The following is a 13384-nucleotide window of genomic DNA, read 5'->3' as shown; positions in this document are numbered from 1 at the left end:
TTCATTAAGGTTTAAGGCAAAGGTTTAGTCTTACACTTACATTTATCGCAGTGTTGACTCATTAAAAATATGGTAAGTTGATGTAGGGACAGGGTTATGGCTTCACCTACAGATTGGGCAGAACCTAAAGCTTTAGTTCAAAACATGCATTTGCATTAATAAATTGACTTAATATGTATAAACTGTTTACTAAGAACCCACTAAGCTAACATATTTTAGACTCGAAAACTCATTAATCTCAAAATTCTAATCACGCCCCTAAGTTGATGCGACAATGTTATATTAACATTTGAGTGTTGCTTAAATTTTAGATGACTAAACTAAGATTCATGCGTTTCTTGATCTTATTTTTCTTTTTTCCATCATAAATTACAAATTCGAACGATGAAAATGTTAGTAGGCAATCAAAACAGTAAGTTTTGCTTATAGCTGGTTACATGAAATCCCCACGTTGAGATCTAACAGTTCCAACGTTAATGACAGGAAACTAGAGTGCAACTAAGAATCCCAAGGGAAGGATAAATTAGCTAGCTATTTAATACAAGACATTGTTTGGCTGAGCAGATACAAGCTAGCCCTCGTAGTCCTGATCGGCGAACTTGTTCTTTGGATAAAAGAGAGCAACAATGAATTTGCTTCCGTATTTTCTGTCATTCAAGCCTTGTTGAGCTCTTGAAGAAGTCTCCACATCTTCAAACTCCAAATAGACCTGTTGAAATATTATATAATCAGTTGCTGCTGACAAAACCAAGTAATAGCCGGTATAGCAATACTAAGAATACTAGCACTTCTGTTGTATTTGTGCTGAGTACCCGTTCACTGTGTTTATTTTAGTAGAGTATATGGGTGTGTGATAAAATTCTGCTGAATGCACCCGAATGCATAGTAAATTTTTAACCTTTCCAACCCCTGGTGTAGGTTCACCATCAGGCCTTGGGCGCGGGATGACGATCTTCACTAATTTACCTGCAAATTGAAGAACGATAGTAGAGAAGTCAGACTAAAAGATGAACCCCAAACAATGTAAGAATGAACCCTGAACATAAATTAAGTACACTAAAAAAAAATGGAAACTGAATTAAGTAGACTAAACTCATGGCTAACCCATGGTATTAAAGACTAGCGAAGATTGGTGCCACATAAAAACTATAAAAGAGCCATCAAATATGAAGCTTGACTAGTTTAAAGGAAAAATAGATGTATTTACCAAAATTCTCACATTCCATTGTCACATCTTCCATTATCTCTTCATAAACTTCAGGAAGTTTGACCTCATTCGCGCTAACGACGTTTGTTAGGCATAAGACTTTTGTAGGAGGTCCCCACCAGGTTGGAGCATGAGTCTCTGCAGATCAAATGACAAACAAACGGAAGGATCAAATGATCAATCACCATAAAAAAAACGGAATGGAGTTTACAGAGGAGAGTATATCGAAATACAAGATAAGTAGAAAAAGGGAAAGGTGGACTGACAAGGGACATATGCTTTCTGTGGGGTCCCACTTAGGAGAGAGGGAGTGGTGTGTGTAGGAGAGAGAAATTCAAAATCAGGGTTTTGGGGGTGGGCCAGGAAAACACACTTCATTTAATTTGAAAGGCAATTCAAGCCCAATTGATTCAGGCCCAAAACAAAAGAAGCAGCCCTTTACAGAGCCTTTTACTGAGTTCATTAACAGAACAAATACAGAGACATGCAAGAGTCTGTATTTTGTTTATTTCAAAGGGGAGGACGAACTCAATATAGAAGCAGCAGAGGGAAGGAAAAAAGAGAAGAATGTGCAGCTGAATCAAAAGAAATTAGACATACACGTCCACAAAACAAGGGGAATGGACAATGAAGGACAAAGAATTGAAGAGAGGGAGGCGGATTTCTCGGAATCCCTTCTGGTAATGTATGCCGAATCGGAACCTTTAGAGGTTATCAAAAGTGCACAAGAGGAGGATCCTGCTGCAGCTGCTACCACTGGGTTCAAACAAATATGATCAAACTTGGACAACAGTTTGGAGTAGATTTTAAAGTGTGTAAAAAGGAAGCCTATATGATGTTAAACAAGATTGATCAAAGGAGGAACAAGGAGAAAGGACAAGGGGAGAGTTTACAGGACTCAAGCTCTAAAAACATAGTTCCAAAAGAGGTGAGGAATCTGTTTTTTGACATGAACTTCGAAGATGGGGAACCAAGATCTAGTGGGAGAATGCTAGCTTTAACAAATCAGTGAAAGTAAAGCTAGTATCATGGAATGTGAGGGGGGGTTACATGGGGGCGGAAAAAGGGACATGGTTAGGAAATTACTACGTCAATGGGATGTGGATATTTATATTCTTGTTAAAACAAAGCTAGAAGGTTTGTAGATGGTATGCTACAAAGTATATGGAGCAATAGATGCGTGGGGGAACTTCATAAAGTGGTTGTAGGGAGCAGTGGTGGGATCTTAATTCTATGGGATAAAACGTTGTGGACAGGAGAAATGAGGTTGGTGGTCAAAGTGTTACTGGAAAATTCACTAGGATAAATGATGATTTTAGCTTTTCAATCGCTGCAGTCTATGCAAATTGCAATAGAAGAATCAGGAAGACGTTGTGGGAGGAGTTGGTAACTAATAGAAGTAGATATACTGGCCATGGATAGTGTACGGTGACTTTAATGTTACCTGATTCCCCTCTGAAAGAACAAGTTGTACGAGACTGAATGGTGCTATGGCAGAGTTCTCCTTGTGTATCGAGGAACTGGAGCTGGTTGATCCTCCTTTCTTTGGAGGATCAAATACTTAGAGGGGAGGAGAAAATAATAAAACTGCCTCAAGGATCGATAGATTCCTACATTGTGCACAATGGGGGGGAAATTTTTTACAGATCGGGCAAGATGTGCTACCAAGACCAACTTCCGATCACAACCCCATTGGCTTGACATGTGGGGACTGGGAGTGGAAGAAAACCTACTTCAAATTCGAAACATGGTGGCAGGAAGTGGAGGGATTCAAAGACAAAGTAAAAGACTGGTGGAACTCCTTCAATGTTGAAGGAAGAGCAGGCTTCATACTAGCTGAAAAGTTGAAGTCACTAAGGGGTCGTTTAGTAGAGTGTATCGAAAAGCTAATGCGTGCATTAATTTAATGTGTATTACTACTACCTTGTGTGGAATATTTGTTCACCCTATACTTGCATTAGTTATACACTCTATTGTGTATTGGACATCCAGAAAGCTTATGACCGTGTAAATTGGTCCTTCTCAACATCTTAAAACAAATGGTTTTGGTAGCAAATGGTTGAAATGATAGAAGCTTGTATAAAGACGGTGAGATTTTCAATTTTAGTTAATGGTGAACCAGTTGAATTCTTTCCATCTGAAAGAGGATTGAGACAAGGGGATCCTCTATCCCCCTTTCTCTTTATTTTGGCAATGGAAGGATTTGATAGCATGATGAGAATAGCTACACGACAGAGATGGATGGACATGCTAGGAGCGAGAACAAAGATTAGTCATTTACTATATGCAGAATCTGCAGCAAAAAATATTTCGTCCAACAGAGCCGAGGAACTGATTAGAAAGGTCAACAAATTGAGTAACAAAAGGATACACCTTACCTGTCGTGCCATTTGTTGGTGAGCAAGCATTAATGCAATCTCCTGCTCTGGTTTAGGCTGTAAAGTACCTTGACTAGCACGTCTGACAGTAAGAGATTTACCACCTATCTTAATCCCATTAAGAGCTGCACAGGCCATATCTGTTACTGACACATCAGCGTACACACAAGATGCATAGCCTCTCGAGTATCCAGTTTCTTTATCTTTGACAAGATTAAACCCCCGAAGAGGACCAAAGGACTCCAGCAAATCCCTAATCAGAGCTTCAGAGAAATAGTATGGCAGGCCTCCCACAAAAATATAGTCACGACCTTCAAGCCCACCAGTGGATCCTGGATATAGTCCCGCTGCAGCAAGGTTAAGGTTTGGATTTGGTTGGCTAGGACCAATAGTTGCAGCTAGTGATGGGTTATAGCCGGTCGGTCTTCTGACCTTAACTTGTGTTCCCTAAAGCCCCAAAGAAACAATATTAGCACAGGTTTGAGTTTTCTCTCCAATGTGAATTAAATATAGTCCAAGATAGCAGTTATAAAACAAGTCCTACATATGCAAAAGAACTAACCACTTCTGCAGGTGTTAATAAACAGATCCCTAAACTAGAAGGAGGATTACCTCAAAGATAATGTCATCTAAGGCCATGGCATTGCTGGCCTCCTCCAAAGATCTCATCTCAACGAGAGCAAACTTTTTCTCATGGTTTATATGAACATTAACGACAGTATCTCCTGGAAAACAAGTGAAAGATTAAAGCATCCAAAGAATGGATACTGCACAGATTCATTAAAACCTAATGATAGTTCAATGTAACTAACCTGGACCAGCAGTGTTTCCACCAATTGCCGACATAACATGATTGAAGTACATAGCCACCGACTGCACAGCGATAAAATATTATCAGTAGACAAAATAGCTAAAGCCCAAACAAGTGAAACACGTCTCTAAGGGATTATGTTTTATGCGGGAAGAGGAAACAAGATGAAATTTGTTCACCCATTCTAGGATCTCATTTGTAGTTCAAATATACTAAACAAGGGGTTGTTGTAATCTCCCTCTTTGTAGAAAATGAAAGTCACAAAACCTTCAATATAAGAATAGATGAATATCAGATATAATTCGAAATCAAATTTGGGGGACTCCATATGAAACAAAGTATATTTTCTACCATCACTATTTTCTTTCCTCACTAATTTCCCAATAAACAAATATTATCCTCTCGCATAGCTAACATATTCCTTGAATATACCTTCCATATAGTTTCGCCCATTGCATGTGTTGGTGAACTTTATATTGATTGGCGAACATTTTGATACTGTAGAGATATGATATTTCTACAGTAAGTGACTTAAATGCAATCTAACAAGGCATAAGAGATTAATTGAAAGGTCAAAAAACATTGCTCGCTTTTGATTTCTAGAACAAAATCATTAACTTAATTAAGTGGCATTCTAGATTGCTTATTCAGAAAATGCTTGAATCATGATATCAATTTCCACATGAACTAAAATTCATCACTTCAGTTGTAAAACTGAATGAATTTCTCAAATTAGGAATTGATATTATTTGGGGGAGTTGCGATAGGCAAGTTGAGCAAAATAAGCTGAAGCAGCAAGGGCCATTCGACTTAAAATGAAAGCAAGTCCTTTAGACCAAGACATTCAAACCTCCTCAGCCACGCTAAGCAAATGCCAAGAAGCTATAACCGGGGTTCAAGATTGAAACATGGACAGAACTCAAATGAGTTATGAAGAACGGATGATTAATGAAGGCGTATGAGTCAAATAGAAATGCAAATTCCCACAGACTAATAAACTAATATGACTCTTTGACTCGAAAAAATTTACAAAAAAAATGTAAAAGGAGAGAAAGCTAACTATTAGTAACATAATCAAAGCATCTGAACTAGGTAGGATGAAGAACATTACCTGTACATTTGCAGTAGGAGGAAGTCCACCAACGTAAATTGTCTTGCACGTCTGGTCGCCTGAGAAATACAACCTCTCAGAAAATCCATCAATTTTGTTTTCAACAAACAAATTATGATAATAAAATATTTGCTAAGCATGAAATTTAAAATTTTCCTTCAATCGGATAAGATGGAAGGAAGAAGATTCTGTCACACATTAAATTAATATCAGCCAACAGTTGTGTACACCCATTATCCAATATAAGATTAAGGAGGTGTTTGGATGGACTTTTTTCAAGTGATTATAAGCTTTAAAGCTATGAGCCAAAAGTAGGTGGCAACCAACTTTTGGCTTTTAGCTTCCTTCCTTCTTCTTTTTTTATTTTTTTTAATTTTTAAGCCTAAAGTGCTTAAAAGCACTTTTTTATCAATGCCAAACACCTCAAAAATAAAAAGAGTGCTTAAAAGCCAAACAACAACAATGTACCCTACGTATTCCCGTCTAGTGGGGTCTGGGGAGATACCACTACCTCCAAAGAAGTAGAGAGACTGTTTTTGATAGACCCCCGACTCACGACAAAAAGAATAGTAAATACAGTCGTAATAAAACACAAGACAAGGTGAAATAACAGAAAATACGGCACCCACAAAGCAGTGTTATAAACTACCAAACCGCAAGCCCCCCCCCCCCCCCCCAACCCTCCTAGCTAGAGCCTCCACCCCATGTGCAAAGTTCTATGACTACAAGCTAGGTCACCCCAAAGCACAACTACTAGTCGACTACGAGACACCCACCTGCACTAACTCTACCCTAATTCGCGCTTTCCATACCTTCCTATCTAGGGTCATGTCCTCGGTAAGTTGTAAGCGCTCCATGTCATGTCCAATCACCTCCCTCCAGTACTTCTTCGGCCTACGTCTTCCCCGCACCGCCTGAAACCATCCAAAACTAATCTCTCACACCTCCGAATTGGGGCATCCCTCTTCATCACATGCCCAAACCATCTCAACCGCACTTCTCGCATCTTGTCCTCCATCGAGGCCACTCCCACTTTTGCCCGAATAGTCTAAACAGGTTTTAGATGACTCACAACTGTCACATCGATCCATCTAAACACATCAAATTTCTGTCATGTTCTGCATGACCTTTACTACAGATAAAATCAATGTCATTTTAAAGTTCAAGCGTCAACACCCTGATTCCAGGGGTGAGTCGGAGACAATGAAAGAAACTTCATTTGAACTCAGCATAGTCAAGACTTGATTTGAAAAGAGATATTATAACACAAGGTCATAACAACGTAAACACTAAACAGTTAAACACATGATAAGGATAAATTACTATCCAATTGTTCACTCTGCATATAATCGAAAGAAAAGCGGTGAAGCAACAAACGTTAAAATGTCTGCAGGTCACAACCACAATAAAATACATCCTTTACCTAGTCCAGCCTAATATTATGGTGCATCCTAAACAGAAACAGTAACCAGAAAATTTGCACGTTCACTAATAACATTTAACAGTCGCAAAATTTCATCATTGCCTAGATGTTGATCTTCTAATCATATCATGTGGTTAAAAAAGAAATTTTCAAAATCTTCATCACACCTTAGAGCTTGATCTTCTCTTGCTCGAGTTATGTTCCTCTTCTCCGTTATCCACACCAGCTATTTCGTTCTCACCACCAGTATGACTAAGAGTGAGCTGAGTACGCCAATTTTCACTGGAATCCATCAGAGTAAAACACCTGGATTGAAGCTAAAGCGTATTCGGACCAAACTAAACTAAAATCTGTTAAAACACATAAGAATAAGGAAAAAAAAAACTGCAACATTTATGCAATCATCACTTCTAACTTCTAAGTACTATACTGAGCACCCAAGAGTGTGGCCTAGTGGTTAATAAAGCCGTTGAAGATCATGAAGTCTTGGCCCAACTGAGACAAAAACACTAGGTGATTTCTTTCTATCAATTCTAGCCTTGGTAGAGTTACCTAGTACTTCTTGTTGGTGGGAGGTACCAAGTGGAATTAATCAAGGTGCCCCAAAGATGGCCTGAACACCACAGTTATAAACAACAATAAACCCAGTGAAATCCCATAAAGGAGTCTAGGGAGGGTAGAGTGATCTCACCTCTACCACTACCTCCTCTTGGAGGTAGGGATGATGTTTCCAAAAGATCCTCGACTAAAGTGAAGCAAATCAAAGTAGCAACGGAAAGGAAAACAACAACGAAGAAAACATGACAATTATGACGATAACAGATACCAAAAGCCAAAAACTACACAAATAAGGTTACTACAACAATGCTCAAGATTACCACAAAACCCTATCCCATCAAAGTGGAGTTTGAGGTGGGAGTGTAGCAGACCTACCCCTACCTCTTGGGAGGTAGAGAAATCGTTTCAGAAAGACCCTCAATTCAACTGAAGCAAATCAAAGAAGCAACAGAAAGGAAAATGAAAATGAAGAAAACATGACAACTAATACGAAAGAAGTGCAGAACATACATGCAAGGAACCGTAACATCAACAACATAAAACATACTAAACAACATATGATAACAAACACCAAAACTGTCAAAAACTACACAAATAAGGCTAATACTACCACAAACACAGTGCTCCAGATTACCACCAAACCTATCCATCATAAAATACACGACGATCTTACCTACTAACCTTCCATCATGATTATCAAAAAAAAAAAAAGCACTATCCTGATAATTCATAATTCAGCTGGTGCATATTCCAAAGATACTACACATTTCATCAAGCCAAAAACTACTCGAACAAGTCTAATACTACAACAAACACAATGCTCTATACTACCTCCAAGTCCTATCCCATCAAAAAGCAACACAACACTCAACAAACTACTAACCTTCAACCACGATTATCACAAGAAAAGTACTATCCTTAATAATTCATAATTCAGCTAGTGCGAATTCCAAGGATACTACACCTGACATCAATCCATAAACTACACGAATGAGGGTAATACTAAGACAAACACAGTGCTCTAGACTGCCACCAAGTCCTATCCCACCAAAAAGCAACACAACGCTCGACTACCTATTAACCTTCCACCACGATTATCAGTTTAAAAAAAAAGTACAATCCTGATAATTCATAATTCAGCTGGCACGAATTCCAATGATACTACACATTACAGCAAAGCAAGAACTTGAGAATAACAATTTATCTTGGAAAAAACATGTAAAATTCAAATCAATTTTCGCTAATTATATAATTTCGCGTTCACTATTCATAGAACAGAACAAAACATCATAGTGTATATTAAAGTGTATACATACTAAATAACATATGATAACAAACACCTAAAAACAAAAACTACACAAATAAGGCTAACACTACGAGGCTGATACTACGACAACACACAGTACTACAGACTACCACCAAACCCTATCCCATCAATAAGCAACACAGCACTTGACCATGGACTAACCTTCCTCCACAGTTATCCAAAAAAAAAGTACTATCATGATAATTCATAATACAGCTGGCGCAAATTCCAAGGATACTACACTACAAATAAGTCTAATACTACGACAGACACAGTGCTCTAAACTACCACCAAGCCCTATCCGTTGATAAATCAACACGATGCTCGACTATTTACTAACCTTCCATCTTGATTATCAAAAAAAAAAAAAGTACTATCATAATTATTCATAATTTAGCTGGCACAAATTCCAATGATACTACCACAAAACAAACACGGTGCTCTAGACTAACACCGAGCCCCATCCCATCATTAAAGCAACACAACACTCGACCACCTACTAACCTTCCACTGCGATTATCAAAAATATAAAACTACTATCCTTATAATACATAATTCATATGGCACAAATTCCAAAGTTGCTACCACAAACACGATGCTCCATACTACCACCAAACCCTATCCCATCAAGAAGCAACGCAACGCTCGACCACCTACTAACCTTCCATCGCGATCATCAAAAAAATAATAGTAATATATTTATAATTCATAATTCAGCTGGCACGAATTCCAATGATACTACCACAAACGCAGTGCTCCATACTACCACCAAACCCTATCCCTTCAATAAAGGGACACAACACTCGACTACCTACCACCGCGATTATCAAAAAAATAAGAGTACTATCCTTATAATTCATAATTCAAATGGCACAAATTCCAACGACACAACACATCATAATTTCTCTTTGAAAAAACAAAGTACTATCATGATTATTCCATAATTCAGCGGGCACGAATTCCAAGGATACGGCACATCATAATTTTGCTTACAAAAATATGCTAAAATTCAACCAATTTCAACTAATTATATAATTTCGCATTCACTATTTAAAGAACAGAACGAACCGGACAACAGCTTCAACTGCTCCGGCGAGGTGAACCGGGAAACGTTTTGAAGTGACCCGCAAAATTGATCGGCGATCGGTTTGTCTTGCTAAGGTCTGTTAAACGTGTAGGGGAAAACAAAAGTGAGCGGAGACAGAAAAAAGGAGAAAGGAGCAAAAAACGATTCTATAATGGGAACTATTTTAGGGATAATTCTACTTTTATTCCCTCGATGAATTTAGTCCGTATAATATGTGATTAAGTATATTTAACTTGTAATTAATTAAAAATAAGATTTTGATCCTAATGTATTTATGATCTATATCTATATATAATTTATAATCTATATCTATATTTATAATCTATATTTATATCTATAATCTATAATCTATATTTATATCTATATCTATCTATAATCTATACTCTATTTCTATAATCTATATCTATATCTATAATCTATATCTATATCTATCTATAATCTATACTCTATTTCTATAATCTATATTTATATTTATATCTATAATTTATATTTATAATCTATATCTATATTTATATGTATAATATATTAAAAGTGTTTGAACTTTTTATCTTTTATTAAAAGTTAGATAAAATTGCCTTTTCACTATTTTTTTTTAATATTTAAGAGTTAAAAATTAATTAAATATATTTATACTAAAATCTTTCTTTATTAGAAGTCATCAAAATTAATGACACGTGACATTTTTTTCTATTTAAATCTAAATAGAGGAAAAAAGTAAGTAATCCTAAAAATATAAGGTAAAAGAAAATATAGGAGAATTAATATTGGTAGGTTTTCTTTTTTTTTGTATGTATGAAAAAGAAGTCCTAAAATAAATAACAGTATAAATTTTTGTGTATGAAAAAGAAGTCCTAAAATAAATAACAGTATAAATTTTTGTGTTACATTATATCTAATCTATTTTTGTACTCCAACCTTTCTTTGCATATGTAGCACATGAGTGCTAACAACTTTGAACTTCTCAGCGGCAAACCCTACGTTTTTTTTTTTCATTTCTTGTGATTCAGTTGTTTCAAGTTTGATTCAAGTTATCTTTTAATAACAACTGGCCCTGTTGCTGGAGCTCTTTATTTGTCATATAGGAGTACTAAACTTGCTTTTTGCAGTGATCTACTTTTATCATTCAGAGCTTCGTCAGGAGGCTTAAAGCTAGGACAAGGTAACACATTCAAACATATCGTCTTTGTTTATCTGATTTTGACTTAAAATTGTTTGTTTGATTTTGATTTAATATTTTTTTAAACTTATGACAACGTAATTTTTAAAATTTATGCAATTAATTAGCTAAGAGCCTCAGAAATATTGTTGAAACTTTTTGCCCTTCATTAAAATTTTTTACCTTAGACAAAATTATTTTTCACTATTTTTTCTAATATTTAAGAGGTTGAAAATTAATTAAATATATTTATTATAGTAAAACCTTTCCTCATTAAAAGTCATCAGAATTTTACTATTTTTTTCTAATTTAAAAGTTAAAAATTAATTAAATATATTTATTGTTAAACCTTTTCTTATTAGAAGTCATCAAAATTAATGACAACTAAGACTTTTTTCATTAGTTTAAGAATTCTAAATCAACTAAATTTGATTTTAAGAAGATTTGAAAAATCTAAAAATAAATATAAAACTATTAGAATAAGAAAAATTTAAGAAGCACAAAATTTAAAAAAAAAATTAAATATTCAATAAGAATGTGATCAATAATTCTGTGGCAACAAGGAAAAATTGTACTATATGACAAATACAAAAGTAATGACCCATTCAACCATTTGATACTTCTGGTGGTAAAACATACTTATATGTGTATATATTTATATTTACATTATTATATTAAAGTGTGGAAGGTTTTTTAAAAATGATTAGAACTTTTAAACTTTAATAAAAACCTCCGCAATAGGCAAAATTATTTAATTTGAAATAATCAAATGTTACACGTGCGAGGCACGTACGATTAAACTAGTAATATATTAAAAGTGTGAAAACCCTTACAAAGTGATTTAAACTTTTTGTGATTCATTAAAAGTCTTTTTTTACATCATTAATTTATTATATAATTATATTTATAATATTAATTCTTAAAATATAAAAACTAAGAATTCCTAAAATATATGATAAAATAAAAAAATAAGAATAGGACAACTTTGAAAGTTAAATTTAAGGAGGATTTTATTTTTGGACAAAAAAATTGACTAAGTCGGCAGATTTGAGGAGAATTTTATTTTTGAAACTTTTATTATATAATATTATTAGTGTTGTAATATATAATAGTTATTTAAAATTTTTAAAGTTGATACTTCTTAAATTTTTCTTATTTTAACGCATTTATATTTATATATAATTTTTCATGAACATAGCACCTTAAATAATTTAATAGCATAATTGATTGTTACTTTTTTAAAAGAATATTTTTTCTAAAATATATGATAAAATAAAAAGTAAAATAAGGGCAACTTTGAAAGTTTAATTTAAGGGGGATTTTATTTTTGGACAAAAAATTGACTAAGTCGGCAGCTTTAGGAATTTTAATTTGAGGAGAATTTTATTTTTGGAACTTTTATTTTATAATATTATTAATGTTGTAATATATATTAGTTACTTAAAACTTTTAAAAGTTGGTACTTCTTAAATTTTTCTTATTTTAACGCATTTATATTTATATATAAATTTTTCATGAACATAATACCTTAAATAATTTAATAGCATAATTGGTTATTACTTTTTTCAAAAGAAAAATAATTTTTTTCCATATTTAAAGAATCCTTTTCTTAGAAAAAAAGAAATTAAACTTCTATAAATTGATTATTATTCCTTTCACAAGATATTATTTTTCCAATGTTATATTTTTCTTTCTATCAGTCATGTGTAGATTTCATTTATTACAAATTATGTTTTTATAATTTCTCTTTGTTGGTACCGTCGTTCAAGATTTCTTTATTTCTTGATGATCTAAAGAAAAATTAAATAATAAATATTTATATTATTCTTCATCTTTCTCTATTTTTTTTTTATTTGTGCTGTAGGAATATACAGATTCTCAACAATTTATAATCAGGTATTTCATTTATATTTTTTATAAATTTTGCACTGTCAGGCTATCACTTTATTATTATTTTTTTTAAAGAATTTTAAAATATATGATGAATAAATTTCTCTTTTTTACTGTCGTTCAAGATTTTATTTTTTTTTTGTTTCTTGATGATGTAAATAAAATTTAAAGAATAAATATGTGTAATATTCTTCATCTTTCTCGATTTTTCTATTGATAATATATATCTTTGTTGTTGTTTTTTCTATTTGTATTGCAGGGATGTGTAGTTTCTTAAAGGTTTATATCCAAATATTTTTCAGTTATATTTTCTATAAATTTTGAATTGTTAAACTATGACTTTATGATTTTCTCTATAATTAATAATTAAAGAATTCTAAAGTATATGACAATAAAAAAAAAAATAACTTTAGCTCAAAAAAATAAAATTATTGTTTTAATAATTTGTTTGCGCATG

The 13384-nt window shown here is 33.8% G+C and overlaps 1 pseudogene; it reads right to left on the bottom strand.

Annotated features, from left to right (window-relative positions):
* Positions 1–397: 397 nt before the first annotated feature.
* On the bottom strand, positions 398–10874 carry LOC107878545 (annotated as a pseudogene).
* Positions 10875–13384: the final 2510 nt, after the last annotated feature.

This window comes from Capsicum annuum, chromosome 7 (assembly GCF_002878395.1).
Source record: "Capsicum annuum cultivar UCD-10X-F1 chromosome 7, UCD10Xv1.1, whole genome shotgun sequence".
Taxonomy (NCBI): Eukaryota; Viridiplantae; Streptophyta; class Magnoliopsida; order Solanales; family Solanaceae; genus Capsicum; species Capsicum annuum.
This window is presented reverse-complemented; position numbering and strand designations above follow the sequence as displayed.